Genomic DNA, 19,213 nt, shown 5'->3' on the forward strand with positions numbered 1-19,213 from the left:
TTTTTCAAAAGTCATCTCCTATTATGCATACTATTATTAGCTGCTTTTTCCACTTAACGATATTCTGCAGCTATGTTTCCATAACAATTACCCTCTATTTTTTTAAACGGCCACCCAGAACCTAGTTGTATGGGTGCACATTAATTTACTTAGCCAGCCCTCTGTGGAAGCACTTTCAGGTTGTTTCCTATTTTTCACTGTTATAAATAACTTGGAGATAAATATCATTTTTACATCTTTTTAAAATTTGGCCAATTATTTTCATAGAATGACTCTTAGTACCCCTGCACCGGAGACATCCGCTTAGAAACAAGAATACGTCTGCTATAAAAATGCAAAGAAAATCCTTCTGTGACCCCAGTCCCTCCTCCTCATAGTTAGGGTGGCATATTTGCATGCTGTTTTGTTAAGTTGAGGTTTCAGTAAGGGTTAGTGAGACACAGGAAGGATAACTTCATATTAAAACAACAACAACAACAACAACAACAACAACAACAATAGCAAACAACTCCTACTTGGCATTTTCCTTCGGATTCCACTTGTGTTTCTCCACTCTTTGCCTCTGTTATCACTGGATACTCCATTTACCTCCTTTATCTTGTCCAGAATGTTTCCTTTTTGGAACTTGGGTGCCAAGCTGTCCTTCAATTCTGTTCTGAGCTTTAGGTATTCAGAGGGAACGAGAGAGACTTCATACTCCTACAGATCCATTGAGAAAGAGAGAGAGAGAGAGAGAAAGAGAGAGAGAGAGAGAAAGAGAGAGAGAGAGAGAAAGAGAGAGAGAGAGAGAGAAAGAGAGAGAGAGTAGAGGTGGGGAGGGAGAGGGTAGAGAGAGAGAGGAGAGGAGGCAGAAGGGAAGGGAGGGAGAGAGAAACAATTTCACTAACGAAACAAAGTGGACATTGAGATCTATTTGTTTACTCCTGAACCTCTGCTATATTGTTTTACACGCTGTAGCTTTTCAATACATTTTAATACTGGGCAAGGCAAGACTTTTAGAACTCTTTTTAAGAGGATCAAGTTAAACAGAGATGCAGGGCAAAGATCAGGAGAAGGAGGAAACAGAGGGATTTATTGCGGTGGGGGAGTGGATAGGAAACTCCCATCTAATTGGTAAAGATTTTGATGCCCAGGGAACTCTCCCAGCTCTTCAGGAGGAAGCTTTGCTGGGGTATCCTCAAGTTCAGTCAAAGTAATCTGTTCTTCTCTTACTCATGTCTGGGTGACAAGAGCAACATCCCTGTGACTGAAATAAGACCAGGGACAGAGCCATGACTTTAGCCAGAGTAATAATCAATTATATTGCAACATCCTCAGTGTAGTCCACAGGTACAAAGTGGATCATGATGCGAAGGAAAATCATCAGATTACTCAGGCCATGGCTAACCTGGTTCCCTTGAATGTAATCTGAGGATGAATACTCACATTTCTGAAGTAGCTTTTCCTTTTATTTTGATTCCTAACAAGTTCTATTTCCTCTTAAAATTGAAATAAACATTGATTTTTTTTATTGTTGCTGTTGATGAACAATTTCTGATGTAGAGTCTTCCCATTTTTGAGTTTTAACCTACTACTGTACTTCCTAGCCTAAGTAGAAATTGATTTCGGGAAGTCAAAAGATACAATTCTGTTGAACGGTTTTCATTTTACAATGATAGCTTAGTAGTAAATGAGGACATTAGAATAAACATCATGAGGTCCTGGCTGTGAGCATCAATAGTGTTTTTTTAATAGCTATTAGAGTTATCGAGTTTTCCATTTTATAATACCATTTGTGATTGTGCTGGAGTGAGCAGAAAAGAGAAGGCTATGGTACTATGGATTTTTTTTTTTTTTTGATGCATTAAGGAGGCATATTGGAATCAGAATCCCAAGATTTTGGTTTCAGACCAAGCCCCACCACCTCTGTACTCAGTGTGCCACTTTTCTGTGTATCTCAGTCATATTGTCTGTGAAATAGGGAAAATAAGACCGGCTCTACCCATATTTTGGGTTGTTGAATGGACTGAAAGAGATAGTGCACGGAAAGCCACTTTGTAAAAGGTGGAGCATGATCCATCTTAAGATACGACTGTTCAGAGATTATTCCTATAAACTGCTGTCCAATTACCTAGGAAGACAAAACATTGGTCAAATTCCTTCTGAATGCTACTTTGTAAATAACCCCTGTAACCCACTAATTGATTTTAGGACCTGGTTAAAGCAGTCCCAATTCACTCTACTTTAACATTGTTGGTGATGGTCACATCATGGGCAAATCTAGGCTCTTCTGTGGCCTGGTTTGCTTTTCCTAAGAAGAATCAGGGGCACCTGGGTGGTGCACTTGGTTAAATGTCCAACTCTTGATTTCGGCTCAGGTCACGATCTCATGGTTCATGAGTTCAAGCCCTGCATCAGACTCTGCAAGTGTGGAGCCTTCTTGGGATTCCACCCCCCCCCCCAAATAAATAAATAAACTTAAAAAAGAAAAGAAAAGAATCAATTGCCCTTTGGTACCTGGGCATGGAGGACTGGATACTACAGATCTGTGGTTCTTAAACCTGGATTTCCATCAGACTCACAGGGAATTTTTAGAAGGTGCTTCTTCAAAATTCTCACTCCAGACCTAGTTCATAAGAATCCTCAGCAGCTGGGGCTCCCAAATCTGTGTTCCTAACCAGCTCCCTAGTGCTTCAGATGCACAGCTGGATTTATAGCCACACTTGGTATAGGAACCAGAAGGTGAGGGTTCTGTTTTTTGCTCTGTCAGGTACTAGTTGATTCTCTCTTGGCCTTACTTTTGACCTTAGTAAAATGTCTGTGAGTTTATTTTTTTTTTATAAAATTTTTTTTAAACGTTTGAAAGCAAGAGAGAGAGAGAGAGAGAACACGAGCACAAGCGGGGGAGGGGCAGAGAGAGAGGGAGACACAGAATCAGAAGCAGCTCGGAATCTGATGTGGAGCTTGAACCCACAAGCCTTGAGATCATTACCCGAGCCACCCAGGTTCCCCAAAATGTCTGTGTTTTTTTTTTTTTTTTAAATTTTTTTTTCAACGTTTATTCATTTTTGGGACAGAGAGAGACAGAGCATGAACGGGGGAGGGGCAGAGAGAGAGGGAGACACAGAATCAAAGAGGCTCCAGGCTCTGAGCCATCAGCCCAGAGCCCGACGCGGGGCTCGAACTCCCGGACCGCGAGATCGTGACCTCGCTGAAGTCGGACGCTTAACCGACTGCGCCACCCAGGCGCCCCAAAATGTCTGTGTTTTTAAGTTGTGATCAAAATCCAGAAGAGGATTCTTCAGATACTTCAGATACTTCAATGAAGCATTTGAAGCCAATCTGAAGATCTAAACTCTCCTGAGAAACTCTCGTTGCTTTTGTTTAATAGTTGGGATCCTGGAAGCTTCTTTCCCTGAAACGAGTCCCACAGCTAAAGAAGTTTGGGACCCACTAAGAATCTACGACCCCTACATTACCTTCCAGCTCTGACAATCTGTGGTTACATAGCTACAGTTCAAATGCTCTCAGAGAAGGTGCTATAAAACTTTCTTTTGTCTCATGTTCTGGTTATTCAAAGTCAGCACAAATCTTCGCAGCATTGAGAGACCAGCTTTGAGGCTAATTTGGGTCTTCAAAGAACACTCCTCTGCCTCCTTGAAAAAGTTGTGTTAAAGCAATTAAATGTTATTTGAAGGAAAGAAAAAGCACAAGCTGACTACTGAATAACAGGACTAGTGTTAACAAAACAATCCTTACCCTGGGATCAAAGCCAGAGAGAGGCAGACAGATAGTGTGCAGGGGATAAGGGGAGAGAGGAAGAACGGGAGGTGTTAGAATGGCTTTGGTTCAATTAGGGATGCGAATGCGCAATCTGGGGATGGTCTTCTGAATTCAGAACAATAGCTGGCGACGGAAACGCGAATGGCCCCAGGAGAACTCACAATGCAAGAAACGCTGGATTCGGCATCTCTGTTCAGACAAGGGGCCAAATAAAGGAACAAAACAAACAAGCGGACATAATTGTTTGCCATTCAAGGGAGCCACAGACCGCTCGGCATATGGTGTGTGGAGATTCCGGAATGCACAGGCGATCTCATTTGGAATGACTATTCTTGTTCCAGAAGCCTGGGAGCCAGATGAGCAGGAGGCTGACTGAAAGATGAGGTGGACTGCACCCTCCATTTCTGATGCCGAAACAGTCTTTCTCAGCTTCAGCGCCCAAGGGATTCACCAGACTTGGCTCCAGTAGACATTCATTGTCTCCCAAACTCGAATCTCTCCCGCAAAGGACAAAGAGGTGCCACGACTGAAGAGATTTTGGAAATACGCAGTAGACTGAAGAGTATCTCCAAAAGGGAGAGGCAAAAAGTCCTTTGAGTAACACTGGGAATAAGGGCCCCGAGTCCCCATATACCAATGGACGCGTGGGACGTCTGGTGCTTTTGTTGCTCTGTTTGTGGAGCGTTTAGACAATGGGGAAGACTGAGCTGTGGCCTGAGAAGGCCTGTGAGAGGTAACTACCTCTTAGTCTGGGGGCTTCCTGGCTTAGAAGCAAAAATTCACGGAGCATCATGCTCCCTGGGGGCAGGGAGGGGAAGGTGGACATGGCTGTTAACAAATCTAACTCTCCCAAGCCTGAGTGTACTTAGGGAGTTAGTTCATTGCTTCTGAGCCATGTTACAAGGGGCAGAAGGAGAAATTCTTAGGCCAAATACATCTGGGAAACAGTTGAGGTAAAACAGGATTTTTTTTTTTTTTTTATTGCAGGACTTTTCATAACCTTTGGTATTCTAGGAAAGGGATATTGTATGCAGCTTTTTCCAAGTGATTTGCTCATGGAAACATTTATTTGCATGGCATCTCTTGGGACTAATGTTCAACAGAACACACGTTGCAAAGGAAAGAAACTGGGTCAAGGAATCTTAGGGACCCTAGTGTCTGTTTCCTCATCTCAGAAATCAGGGTATAGATCCGCAGAGACAAAATGATTTCATCAGGATCACACAGATGGTTTTTGGCTCACACTGGAAGAGAAACTAGGATACCATGTAGAAAGTAACAGGTCTTAGGAATCTGGGTATACTCTTTCTACTACATCACATTGTACTTGTCACTGCCCCTTTGTACAGGGGTTTGATGCTATTCAATAGTAAACCTGAGATCAGGAAGGACGGATAATCGGGGGTCAGATTTTGGAGCGGTTTGAATGCCAGATATTTTTGAATTTTATCCAGGTGTGTTATCCTTCATCTTGGCACTTCTTACACTGTATCATCATTGGTGCCACTGGCAGATTATGTTATTTTGCTCACATCTTGCTTCTTTCCCCATCTCTGCTACAGTGGGTGGAGTCTACTTCCTTGTCTCATTGATGTTGGGCTTGGACATGTGTTATGGGCTGAATTGTGTCCCCCCCCCCCACCCCAAATTCATATATTGAAGCCCTGACCCCCAGTACTTTAGAATGTGACTGTATTTGGAGATAAGCTCTTTAAAGATGTGATTAAGTTAAAATGACGTTAGTAGGATGGGCACTAATCCAGTATGGCGGGTATTCCTATGAGAGAAGGAGATTAAGGCCCAGACAGGCACAGAAGGAAGACCGAGTGAAGACACAGGGAGAAGTGACCATCTACAAGCCAAGGAGGGAAGCCACAGAAGAAACCAACTCTGCCACACCTTGATCTTGGACCTCCAGCCTCTAGAACCGTGAGACAGTAGATTTCTGTTGTTTAAGCCACCCAGTTGGAGGGACTGTGTCACAGCAGCCGTGGTAAACTAAGAGAATGTCTGAGAGAGTGTTCATGATGGGTAGGTGGCTATCATCCAAGGAATCATCAGGAACCCAGGCCTTTCCCATCTTGTGGCTCAGCCATCTTCAACACATGGCTTCCAGAGTCAGTGTGCTTGTCTACAAGAAGATGGCAGTGGGAGAACTGTCTTATGGGCGATTTCTGGAAGTGGTGGTATATACCGCTTCCACTCACATTCCACGGTCAGAACTCCATTCATAGGCACACCTGCTGCGAAGGATGCTGGGAACTGTAGTCTGGCTGTGCACCAGGAAGAAGAGGAAGCGGATCTGGGGATTAGCCAGCCAGTCCTGGCCATATCTCTTAACTACCCTGTGGAATAGGTTGTGTGAGAAAATGGCAGTAACTTCTCTTAGATCATAGGGCTGGCTAGAAAAGGGCATATACTTTATAAAAGAAACGTGTGCTCATTAAAAAAAACTGTGTAGAAGTGTGAATATAAAAAGTAACAGGCCCATTTGTTCTTCCCCTCCCAAAGCCAGGTCCTGGAGGAGACCAGAGGCAGCCCCATGGCCTCGTGGGCAGGAGTATCCCATCTGCTAAGGTGGCTTGTGGGAGGCGGGGCTTCCCACCCATGCTCTGATAAACGATTGCCCAGGGAGTGTGTTCCTCCCCTAACACAAAAGTCACTTTCCTGGCCCTGGCGGTGCCCTGATTGGGAAATCACCCTGATTTCTACACACAGAGAAACGAATAATGCTTTCCTTTCTGACTGGCGTTTATTTGGTGGCAACTGACTGAGATTCAGACGAGGTCAGGAAGTCAGAAAAGTATCAGATCATTTTGGCTGAAATGAGTTGAACATCAGCTGGCGGCACAACCCAGACACACACTCAGCGATCATTACCAATTTTTTAAAAGCTTATTTATTTATTTTGGGAGTGGGGGGAGGGGCAGAGAGAGAGGGAGAGAGAGAATCCCAAGCCCTGACACAGGGCTCGAACTCACGAGCCACGAGATCATGACCTGCGGCGAAACCAAGAGTCGGACGCTCAACCGTTCGAGCCACCAGGAGCCCCAATTATTATGATTTCTAATGTTGGTGGTCTTGGCACAATAAAACACAACCGTGAACGTAGCTCCAACTTTGATAGAACAGAGTTGTTGGGACTCCCTTGCTTTTCTCTTTCTACTAGAACATGTTGACTCTAACTAAACCTTGTTTAAGCTTGGGGCAATTTAAGACAAATTTTCTCATTTTAGACAAAGAGGTGGGTTGAGATGGATTACCGTCAAGTCATTTCTTCCAGGAGCATTTGTTCTAAGCACAGGAATAGCCCTCCGGTTTGCCCTCCCCGACATTTGCAACACTCACCTTTGTTTCTTGCTGTTTGATTCTCTTGGGTGTCTCTTCTCTCCCAGGAACCCTTGCCTCACTCAGGTGCTGTTGCGTTGTTAGAAAATAGGTTTTAATTCTCTTAAGGTGAAACGTTTCCCTCATTCACGTTTCATTCAACAAACATTTATCAAATGCCTTGTGGTACCAGGTCCCCAGAGTACTAAAATGAATGAGACAGTCCCTGCCCTCCAAAACCTGTTGTCTACGGGGGTTGGCCCCATTGTTGCAGAAAAGTGTATGGTGTCTTGTGGGAAGCTGGGTTATCTTATTCTGTGTTCCAGGAGCAGTTTAATGCATTGGATGAAAAGACTGAACATAATCTTGATATTCTTAAAACATTAAAAGGTGTCGTTCTGGGCATACACACAAATGTAAATAATTTCCCTTATTATTGAAAAAGGTAGTTGAACGGGAAGTAAGGACAGTATTGCTGGAAAATAGTACCTTACTCAAAAATGATGTGGAATGAATCACTGGCTTTATTAGAAGTAGTTCTCTATTAAATAAATTATTGAACCCATTTGGGAGGGGCCTAATAAGAAATAGTCTATATTCTGTCTTTTCCTTCTGTCTGTCCTTCCTTTCCTCCTTCCTTCCTTCCCTCCCTCTGCTATCCCTCTCTCTCCCTCCCTTGATCTTTTTTTCATTTTTAACATTTATTGAAAGCCTGCCACATTCATAGTGTTCTATAGCTAAGATTTTCCAGTATAGGCCATATTTTAATAATTTTATTCTTTTCCAATAAGATGTTTTATTAAATATTTAACTAACTGTGATTTGGTTTCAATATCCTTGTTAAACTTTTCACATGACAGAACTCACAAAATGGAAAAAAATCCTTGCTAGGCCTTGGGCTTTTCTATCTGGCTTGGGAAGTATGCCCCTGGGTATGGTTAAGGTTCTGGAATAAGCTGGAATGGGACAGTGTGGGGACACACAGGTGAATAAGGCTCAGCCCCTGTTATGATCTAACAGGAGAGATAAGGTGAAATCTGAGTCTCTGTCACAAAGGCACAATTTACTGAGTGCACACCACATCCCTCATTGGCTTTCCCCAGCCAATCTTTTAGGAAGTGTGTGGAAAGTGAGAAATTACTTCCACTTGATTTTATCCCTATACATTTAGGTTTGAGACAACCCTTATAGACAATATGTTTCCTAAGAATTGGCTTTTTGTTGATTTGATAAAATCCAAGATACTGAACTCATTGGGAGAATTTGACTTCTCTGTTATAAGTTGTGGGGGCCAAGAAACTATGGCCATCTGTTTTTGTAAGGCCTGGGGCTAAGAATGGATTTTACATTTTTAAATGGTTGACAAAAAATCAAAAGAAGACTATTTCATGACATGAGAAAATGATATGAAATTCAAGTTTCCATGTCCATAAATAAAGTTTTATTGGAACACAGCCATGCTTATTAATTTACATATTGTCCATGGCTGCTTTTGCTACAATGGCAGAGTTGAGTATTCATGATGGAGGCCATATGGCCCAGATGTAAAGCTGGAAATATTTATTATCTGGTCCTTTAAGAAGGCTTGCTAACCCCCTGATATATTGTTTTATTTGCTAGTGGAGAAAAGTTAAAAAAGGCATTTAACACCTGGACCCAGAATCTCTTCTAGAGAAGGAATGGTCTTTGTTTAGAAAAATCCTCAGATGGACCATTTGGATGTGAAAGGCTGGGAGTAGCACCCAGCTGCTTTGTATAAAAATGGAGGACAGGGGCGCCTGGGTGGCGCAGTCGGTTAAGCGTCCGACTTCAGCCAGGTCACGATCTCGCGGTCCGTGAGTTCGAGCCCCGCGTCGGGCTCTGGGCTGATGGCTCAGAGCCTGGAGCCTGTTTCCGATTCTGTGTCTCCCTCTCTCTCTGCCCCTCCCCCGTTCATGCTCTGTCTCTCTCTGTCCCAAAAATAAATAAACGTTGAAAAAAAAAAAAAAAATGGAGGATAGATGCCTCTGTCCCTAACCTTCCTCATCCAGTTTAGAAAGAAGGCTCTTATAGTAAAACGTACTCAGGTTTGAGTCCCACCTCTGTGTGCCTTCTGGACAGTCATTTAATCATTCTGAGCTTCAGGTTCTTTATTTGTAACATGAGAACAATAGTCAAATTTACCTCGCAGATTTGTCTGATGATAAAGTGAATTAATGTATATAAAGCACTTAACATAGGGCCTGGCACATAGTATTTTCTTAGCCTGTGCCTTGCCATTCTTGTTGTTGTTGTTCTTCTCCTTCTTCTTCTTCTTCTTCTTCTTCTTCTTCTTCTTCTTCTTCTTCTTCTTCTTCAGAGAGAGAGAGACAGAGAGAGACAGAGAGAGAGAGAGAGACAGAAGGAGAGAGAAAATCTCAAGCAGGATCCATGCTTAGCATGGAGCCCAATGTGGGGCTTGATCCCACGACCCTGGAATCATGGCCTGAGCTGAAATCAAGAGTTTAACCTACTGAGCCTGGCACATAGTATTTTCTTAGCCTGTGCCTTGCCATTCTTGTTGTTCTTCTTCTTCTCTTCTTCTTCTTCTTCTTCTTCTTCTTCTTCTTCTTCTTCTTCTTCTTCTTTCTTGAGCTGAAATCAAGAGTTTAACCTACTGAGCCACCTGGGTGCCCCGAGCCTGGCACATAATAAGCTTGCTATCTCTTCTAGCTATGATTTATGATTATCATGATTATTTTTATAGGATACAGGAAAATTAAATGAAATATACACAAAGTGCCTAGAATACTGGCTAGCAAAATCCCTTTTACGTTCCACTGGAAGGTACCCTGATGTTCAATCCTTCTTGGAGCCAGGTCTCTGATGCAGTCTGATCCTCAGATGTTTGGATATGTATCTGAAGCCAGAGCTGGTATCAGGGACACCTGGAGGGTCTGGGTAGTGTGACCCTTGGATATGAAGGGTGGGTGTGATTAATAATGAGTTTTAGCATAAGCAGTGTCCTTGTATAGAGCTGACATTGTCTTCTCAGAGGTTGAACAGGAAGAAACTGGTTAGTGGTGCAATGGGAGGTACAGTATCCAGAAAGAATCTATAGATAGTGATGGCTGTTTGCTTGATTTTCCAAGAAAATAAGGAATGCCCAGGAAATAGGAATGTTTAACATCACGCAACAGAGGCCGGGGGACACTAAGGAGTGTTTTTTGATGATGATGAGTTGTTTAGATGTTGTATCCTCAGCAAAGGGTTTCCATCAACTATAAACAGAATAAATGCTGTCGGCTGGTCTAGAAGCTGCTTTTAAAACCTGTTAGAGGAGCATACACCATTCTGTGTGTGAGTACTTGTTTAGAGCTTGGATTCTAGAGGCAGAAAGATGAGCCAAATTCAGATCTTGCGTTGGCCATTCGTTAACAGTGACCTCGCACAAGTGACTTCACTCATCTGTGCCTCATTGGCTCACCTGTAAATCAGAAATAATAATAACACCTACTTTTGGTAGCCAGCTGGCCCCCAGGGACGCCCACCTACTGGTATTCACTCCCTTAGTATCTCCTCCTACATCGAACCAAGGTTGTCCACGTGACCCAGAGAACACACTAGAAGTGACATGTATCGCTTTGATTCTCAGATTACTTGATCCAGGTGAAGCCAGATGCCATGAAGTGAGGACACTCAGGCAGTCGGTAGAGAGGCCCATGTGGGTTGGAACTTAGTCCTGCCAGCAGCCACATGAATGAACTTCGAAATGGGTCCTCTGCCCCCAGAAGATAGCACCTCTGGCCAAATTTCCATCCACGTGAGAGATCCTGAGCCGGAACCACCCAGCCAAGCTTCTCCCCCCAATCCTGACTCACAGAAAGGGAAATAATAAATGCTTGTTGTTTTAAGTTGCTGCATTTGGGGTACTTTGTTACATAACTGATACAGCACCTCATAGAGCTGTTAATATTTATAATGCTCTAGAACAGTACCTGCCACACAGTAATCAACATGTAAGTGCTTGTCAAACATACAAATTCACAGACAAATACATACCTAACTGAGGGATTAGGGTGAAGGAAGCGCCCTTTGGGTTGGTCAAGACTCAAAGAGTCAAGTCTTGGCTGTTTCAAAATCAAAGCCTTCTGCTTTCTTCAGGGCAATCTTGCCTGTTTTCATAACAATCTGCGATAAGGAGGAGATCCTGATTTATATTTCCCACAGAAGAGAAGAGAGATTGAAATGGTAAGTGCCAAAGAAATTAAAAGTCATTTCGGTTTTTCAATTCATTACTTCTGGAAAAAAACTCAAGCCCAGCTTCATTACTAGTGCTCTGTTTTAGTGCTGATGATAATTGCAAAGGCAGTATTTTTAAATTAGAATGTATAAGACCACATGTAATTAACCTGTACAGAAGGGCTGAGACTTCATATTAGACTATTAAATCAATCCCAGCAGAATCACTAATGCTGAGCAATTGATTTGAAAATACTGTACGGGCAGAGTAAAGAAGCTGGATGCTAATTACCATCCACAAGAATTTAGCACACTCCTCGGATGTAGTTAGAGTGGCAGGCTTTTTCCTCTGGCCCTTAACCCACTCAAAGCTGAGAATGCAAATTAGTGCAGACTGAAGACTTAAAACAACCTGGAGTTTAAGGCAAGAGAGGGTTTTTCTGCTGCTCTTCGAGTGTGACGATCATAAGGGGACTCTCAACTGTTCGGATGCTGTGACTTGGAAGACTGAACTTGTGCGCTTGTTTTGGGATCCAGGTGAAAAGGAAGACTCTTATTATAGCATTTCTTTTTTTTATTAAAAATTTTTAAAAATGTTTCTTTATTTTGAGACAGAGAGAGAACGAGCTTGTGCATGTGTGCAAGCAGGGAAGGGGTCGAAAGAGAGAATCCCAAGCAGGCTCTGAGAAGTTGGTGCAGAGCCTGCCATGAGGCTCAACCCCAGGAACCGTGAGCTCGTGCCCCGAGCTGAAATAAGGAGTTGGACACTGAACCCACTGAACCACTGTGGTGCCCCTGGTTGTATTATTTCTTGATGTGGTGGGCATGAGCTACTCCTTGTACTACTTATATTTTGTGTACCACCCTCTTACCCATTCCTCTCTCCAGTCATCTCCATTTCTATTTCTTCTTGTAGGCTACCCTGCAACATCCATTGTCTTGCTTTATTCTTTGTCTTTTTCACTTGATGAATCATTCAAGCGACCTGCAAATACCTACTGGCTTACCCAACAAAAAGAGCAGGAACAACAGCAGCTTGCATTTATGGAGTGCTAGGGCACAGAATGCAAGTTGACTATCGGAATCCAGAACACTTCCCGGGTTCGCTTGTGTTGAGATGTGGCCAAGTCCCTCCATGGCGCTGTGAGGAGAAGTGATGTGCCGAGCCCTTTCAAAGAATGGGTGTATGTCCTCCTGACTCCATCTCTTTGCCGGCTGGATGCAGACAATGACATGTCCCTAGAGCCACAAGATGGAGTGAGTCTGGGTCGTTGAATCGCCATGCGGAGAAAGGCCAAGATGAACCAGGTTCACGTTCAGGGGTCTATCGTGTGACCAAGAAACACTTTGTGTTTGGCCGATTGTACATTTTGAGGTATATCTGTCGTATCCCTTTAGCTTGCCCCCTGCTAATGTTTGCATGCATTACCTCATTTAACCCCCTAGCAACCGTATTAAGGGCACCATTATTATTCTATGTTACAAAAGAAGAAACAAGATCTCAGGAGATTAAACAACTTGTCTGAGGACACCCAGATAGTAACCGACAGACCCGGCACCGAGGAAGTGCTAAAGAAGTTCAAAATGTAGTCTTTGGACTGTGGTAAGCTGCAAGTTACAGAGGCCCATCCTCTTTATGACTGAGGATAATTAGATAACCAACCAATGCTGATGCTTTACAGCTGGCCATCCATTCTCACTGGTTGGTGCCTATGCCATGGTGCTATTAAATATTTTTTCTGCTTAAGGCAAAATATGGTGATGGATGCCTCTCTCCTGTGGCTGTGAGGTTCTGTGGGGCTCCAAAGTGAAAAGGTTGGTGACCGTTGAGAAGCCATTCTTCTTCCGGTGCACCATGATATGAATGCGGCCAACACTTCTTGGGCGTTCTTGTTGCAGTGCTGTAAATCTGAGTCTGGCTTCTAAAATAAAAAACAATAACAACACCAATTTTTACGGGGTGGGGGTGGAGGTAGCAGGGAGAGTCAGGGGTCAGTCTTCTTTGGTTGGACGTTACTATTAGGCCTAATCAGGTTAAAATGAAACCCGGAATGATCCCTGGCACTTCCTTCATGTCTCGGGTTGGGTTCCTTCATGTGTGTTCATGTGAAGTGGCCATTATGGATGTTCTCCCCGGGGGAGACAAGTAGGGGAGTGGGGACCGGGACAGGGGGGAAAGGAAGGTAAGCAGGGGTGAGGTTTCAGGTGATGTTCCAACTTGTTGAATGACCTGGTGTGGAAATCACCCGCAGAGGTTGCCCTGACCTTTCACTGGCAGGCTTTGGCTCCCGCGGTAACTCCCGGGTACTTCTGGGCCTCCGCGTGGCTGTGGTTGTTCTAGGGAAGTCCTCTGCGGATGCAGCAAGCATGGGGGCTCGGGAGGGTCACAGGGAACCCGACAGGGACCTGGGCAGACACCGGCAGGAGCTACTGTGCCTCAGGAGACGGCGCTTGTCCACAGACGCTGGTGGCTTCTCTCGCTTCTCTTTCTCGCCTAGTTTCCCCCTCTTCCCTTTGCTAACCTGGGCTCCAGCCATAGACCCCCCCTATTCCATTACTTGGTTACACCTTCCCTTCTATGCCTTTGCACTTTCATTCCTTTCGCTGGGAATGGCTCCTCCTCTCTCCTCTTCCCTAACTCAGATCACAGGCATCCCTGGTGCCCATCCAGAGGCTCTCCTTGTGTGGAGCCTTTCTTTACACCCTCAGCCTGAGGCATCTGTCCATCTGCACTCTGCCAGCACTTCGTATATTCTATCGCTGGCTGTGGAGCAGGAGGTATATGTTCCCTACCCTTTCCTGTCACCCCACACACAGCAGTGAATTTGACAGGAAAGTGAGGGACGAGAGAGTACATGGCAACGGGAGCTGGGAGCCTCTGAGGCAAGGGTGAGCACCGGGGCTGCTAGACTATACAGTACCTTGGTAGGAATTAGGCAAAACAGCCTCCCTGGGTAGACAGAGGCTTGAGAAAGGTGCATGACTAGGTAAGGGTGCACGTTTCGGTTGGTTACTTTTGCACAGTGCACAGCCGGCACAACTCTACACTGGGGCCCTACTTTGCACACTCTTCTCTGAGCTGGGTTCAGGTAGGGGATTAGGGATATATGTGGTTGAATCATAGAGGAAAGGAACTGTTGTCTGGACTCCTACAACATAGTATGTGTGAGGAAGGATAGCATTGTCTGAGAGAGATGTGGCCTAGGCCAGCTTTGCCTTCAGCACTGGGGTAATCATTAAAAAAATTTTTTTAAATGTTTATTTATTTTTGAGAGAGAGACAGAGACAGAGACAGAACATGAGCGGGAGAGGGGCAGAGAGAGGGAGACACAGAATCCAAAGCAGGCTCCAGGCTCTGAGCTGTCAGCACAGAGCCCGACACGGGGCTCAAACTCATGAACCGTGAGATCATGACCTGAGCTTGGAGTTGGGTGCTTAACTGACTGAGCCACCCAGGCGCCCCTGGGGTAATCATTTCTGATGGTACTGTGACAGGTGTCAAAACTTGCCCCCAATTTTTTGATGCTCCTTCAATTGAGAGGTGGGACAAATTCCCCACAAATATTAGTGGCCTCAGTGACCCACTGGCGACCAACAGAATGGAGTGGAAATGACACCGAGTGACTCCTGAGGTTGGGTAAGTAGAAGCTATGTAGTTTCTACTTTTGTTTCTTGGAACACTTACTCTTGGATGCTGTGTCTCAGAACCCAGCCGCCATGCCATGAGAAGTCCAAACCACATGGAGAGGTCATGTGGAGGTGCTTGCTTCAAGGAATGGCCCCAGCTGAGCTCCTGGCTGACAGCCATCTTGGACGTCCAGCCCATTGGGCTTTCAGATGACAGCAGGCACCCCCCCCCCCCCCCCCATCTGACTAAAACTACATGAAAAGTCCTGGGTAAGAATCACCCAGCTGATCCAATTCACGATGGACCAAATCCCAAACCAGAGAAAGTGACTGTTTTTAACCACTAAGTTTTGGGGCTATTCATCATGCAGAATAGGCAGGTAGATTGCCTCTGCATATCCTTGCTTCCCGAAAGTGTTTTGTGTTGAGGTCTGGGTGGAGAGAATATAAATTTCCAAACAAACCCTTGGGTTCCCCTGTGTTTGTACTAGATGTTTTCTTATTTAAAATCTTTGTGACATTTCACACATATTTGAAGCTGGAAAGGCTTGTTAATGGGTTAAATTTAGAGGCTGTTACTTTCTTGTATTGTCAGTAAGAAAAGCAGCTCTATTAATAAGATTTAAAATGCCTTTTAGTTATTTGCGGTTGGTTAGATCTACCTGAGGAGGGTTGCATACCAATGCCACATTAAAGAAGGAAAAGGAAAGGAAAGAAAAATCCCTAAGTTCTTTAATAGAGTCTGACGTTACAGTTTTTAAAAATTCTTGGCCAAGATTCTACTAAGTTGTGCTCAGTGGAGTTTGTGCCATATTTAGTTTCTCATCCAGAAAACTTCCATGGAAATTGAGATTTGGAGGAAGACAAGTGAGGATCCCACCTGAAGCCTTCAGGTAGCCCAAAGTTGCCAAGATGTTTGGAGTTCAAAGTTGAGTAATTTAGTTTCCTTCCTTCATTTGTCAGACTGAAAACCGAAGGTGGATTTTCGGGATTCGAAGAGATTATCACCCAGGCAGAACTTACGTTTGATTTTGTATCAGCAAGTACACTTCAGGAAATTAATGAAACCGGCTGAACTTTAGTATTTGATGGGCCCAGGCTTCAGGTGCTTTAAGATTGATTTGGAATCATTCTTCCACTGAAGGCAGTGGTTATAGCCGTGTTCTGACTGGTTGCTAAACTAGATAGCCTCTTCACATTTGGCTGATTTAACACATCTTCCAAGGGGAAGGGTTACTGCAGATCTAGTATTTGGACTTAGGTCTCTGAGTCATGACTTAGGGGTTGTCTCAGGTTGATGTATTAAGTGCTGTTCTTCAATTTCCAGGTTATACTGTGGTTTTACATGCATTTCAGACCAGTCTTCCTGTATGTTAGTCCTAGGGAAGGACCAGTGCAATACACATGACTGGGGAGCAGTGAAGTAGGGATGTGAACACAGAGTTCCTTTATTTTATTGTTTCTTAGCTCCCCGAGGCAGCAAGGGGTGCAGGCCCCCCTCCTAGGCAATAAGCAAATTCAGTCAAGATTATGCCCTGAGCATAATCAGGCATATGAGCTATGCCCCAGGCACTGCTGGGAATGGGCACAGGTCAGGCGAGCAAGATGGGCATGATCTCCTTCAGGGAGTTTCAAGTTGAGTTGGGGAGACAGGTAGTCACATCACAGACATAACCCCAGTGTAGTGGGGGATCATGAAGGACATGCACAGGGAACCGTGATCACGATTCCCAAGAGGGACTTACTTAGGACAGAGCAGACAGGGAAGACATTTAGCCTCCAGCCTGGAGGATAAGAAGGTACCATTATTGAGAACGGGAGGTCAGAGGGTGGGGGACAGGGGCAGATGACCTCAGAGAAGAGTGGTTTGCACTTGACAGTGACTGTTTTGAGGGTGTTTTATTATGTCTTCCTGGTGTATTAGCTGTCTCAGACTTAGCTCTCATGGGGGCTTTCTGGGCTCAGCGGACTGAGGGAAGATATTTGTTTGGGAGCTAAGGGCCCCTACTGCCCACACCTGCTCTCACCTTTACAGACAGGTTTAACTTGAGGGGGTCTCCTGGGAGTTGTCAGATATAGTCCAGGCCCCACCCCCTGCCTATACCCACTCCTCACTTGAGTGCTGTTTTCAGTTCCACTGGAAGAAGTATCCAAGGAGCCCTGGGGCTGACAGGTCTGTGCAGGACATTGTTTTGCCAGGCCAAGTGGAAGGGGGTTGGGCCTGGGCTATTCAGCTGCCCTAGAGCTTGGTGGGATGGGGTGTAGACCTGTAAGTGTGCAGAAGACCTTGGGGAGATAGAACTCTTGAATCCTACCATTGGCTCTGGTCCCACTGAAATCACCCACTCCTCCTCCTTGAGTCCCAAGCATAAAGTCAGGGCAGCCTGATAAACCACCAAAGAAAAGAGGCACGGTCGATGTGTGCAGGTATGCACACGCGTACACACTCATTAATCTGGAGAGGGTGGGGCAGAGACACTTTGTACAGACTCTCCAAGCTCATTTAAAGTCTTAAGAAAATTCCTCAAAGGCTCCATTTATCTTTTAGAAGGTCAATTTCTTTCAGAGGTGTTCTACATCAAGGTTATTTACATAGATTTTGCTAGAGGGAAGGGTATTGCTTATCCAACAGAAAGTAAATCCACTTTTCTTGTGTGGTTTTTTTTCCCCCCTCTTCTCTAGAGCATTGGAGACAACTCAGCATCCATCTTTTTGGAACCTGACTCTGAGCTCCAGTCCCTCATGTCCCCAATTACAATGGCCTCTAACCCATGGTTCATCCAAATCCCTCATGGCTCAGAGTAAACACATTTTCACTTGTTAGTCTTTCCATTGGGAAGTCACGGGACATCTTATTGTAAGTAGCATCAGATGAGATTTAGGGAGAGTTTCACCAAGTGTAAATCAATGCCTTGAGGCTTTGGGAGTATTCCTTCTTGTCCTTTCTCTTGGAATATGCAGTTTAGTCCCCATGGGTATAGTTTAGCACGATCTCAAACTAGAAACTTATTGAAAGTAATCCCCAACACAATTCCAAACTTTCTTGAACATCTCTTTCAGCAAAAAGAATAGAATCTAGTTTTTTCCCCCTTTGAATAAATGCGCATATCATCCAGTTTTTCCACCTCAGTTTAGGAGGGAACAAAGTATTACACCTCTGGGTCAGGGTCAGGGTCAGGGTCATCTTTATTTGTCTCTGAAATGTCCTGGGATCCACTAAGCCATCACCGAACTCTGCAGGCTTGTTTGTGTACCTGCTCTGTGCCAAGCTCTGTGCTGGGTGCTGGGGATGGAACACTACTCAGGATACCGCCTTTACCTTGGAGAAACTAAGGTCTGCCCCAGCAGCAAAAGACAGGTAGAGAATTAGCCATAGGATAAAATGACAAGGATAAAAGGGAGATACTTAGATATTATAGATATATACACTACAGGAATGAATAGATGGGAAAGGAAATCTTTCTGCCGTGGGGAGGAGGAGGCAGTGGGTGATTTGTTCCCTAGGGGACATTTGGCAATGTCTGGGGACATTTTTGATTGTTAAAATTGGATGTTGGCGGGGTGGGGGGGTACTCCTGGCATCTAATGGGTAGAGGGATGCTGTAACCATCCTATAGTGCTTGGGACACCCTGTTACAAGAAAGAATTGGGTCCTTCAAATGTGAAGGATGAGAAGTAATACCCTAGGGTCTGAGCTGGACCTGAAACATGGCTGGAGTCTACCAGGCTGCAAATAGGGAAGGCCATTCTGTGCAAAGCCCTTACTCCATCCCTGGCTTTGGGGATGCTACAGGGGGCAAGACCGAGAAGAGAGGAGGCTCTGGGTTTGGGGGGCTCAGCTCACAATGATGGTGTTCCTGGGTGGCTTTAGAGTTGGCTCAAGGTGGTTCCTGCACCTAGTGTGGTGCAAGTCAGGGGTAACTGGGCAGGAGAATGATATTTTCTTCTTTTAATGGTGGCTCAAGAGGGAGAATTGAGGAATTCTCTTGGCCCTGAAGAGAATGGGTGTACAGCATGCCTGGAAAGATACACTGGAGAGAGCAACAGCAGGAGATACCCCCCCACAATAAGTGACTTAACTTGGACCTGTGCTTTGCAACACTAGTGAGGCGGCCAGCCCACTGCACATGAGCACTTAGAGCTAGAGACTTAAGGGCCAGCTGGTAAACCTGTTCCACCCCAGGATCTGGACTGGAAGGCTGGAGCCGTACCTTTGATTTTCTGATGTCTTTGGACAGATGCTAGAAAGGTGTTCTTAAGTGGCAGTGAAACAGCATTATCTGAATGGACCCTTCAC

General features: G+C 44.8%; 1 long non-coding RNA gene across 1 annotated transcript; it reads left to right on the forward strand.

The window, feature by feature from the left end:
• Positions 1-3,515: 3,515 nt before the first annotated feature.
• Positions 3,516-10,961, forward strand: LOC147578690 (uncharacterized). The gene is made up of 2 exons (XR_015254335.1): positions 3,516-4,279; positions 10,703-10,961. It is a non-coding gene; the product is annotated as an uncharacterized LOC147578690 (long non-coding RNA).
• Positions 10,962-19,213: the final 8,252 nt, after the last annotated feature.

This window comes from Puma concolor, chromosome C1 (genome assembly GCF_028749965.1).
Source record: "Puma concolor isolate L17-30 chromosome C1, mPumCon1.1.hap2, whole genome shotgun sequence".
NCBI classification, from domain to species: Eukaryota; Metazoa; Chordata; class Mammalia; order Carnivora; family Felidae; genus Puma; species Puma concolor.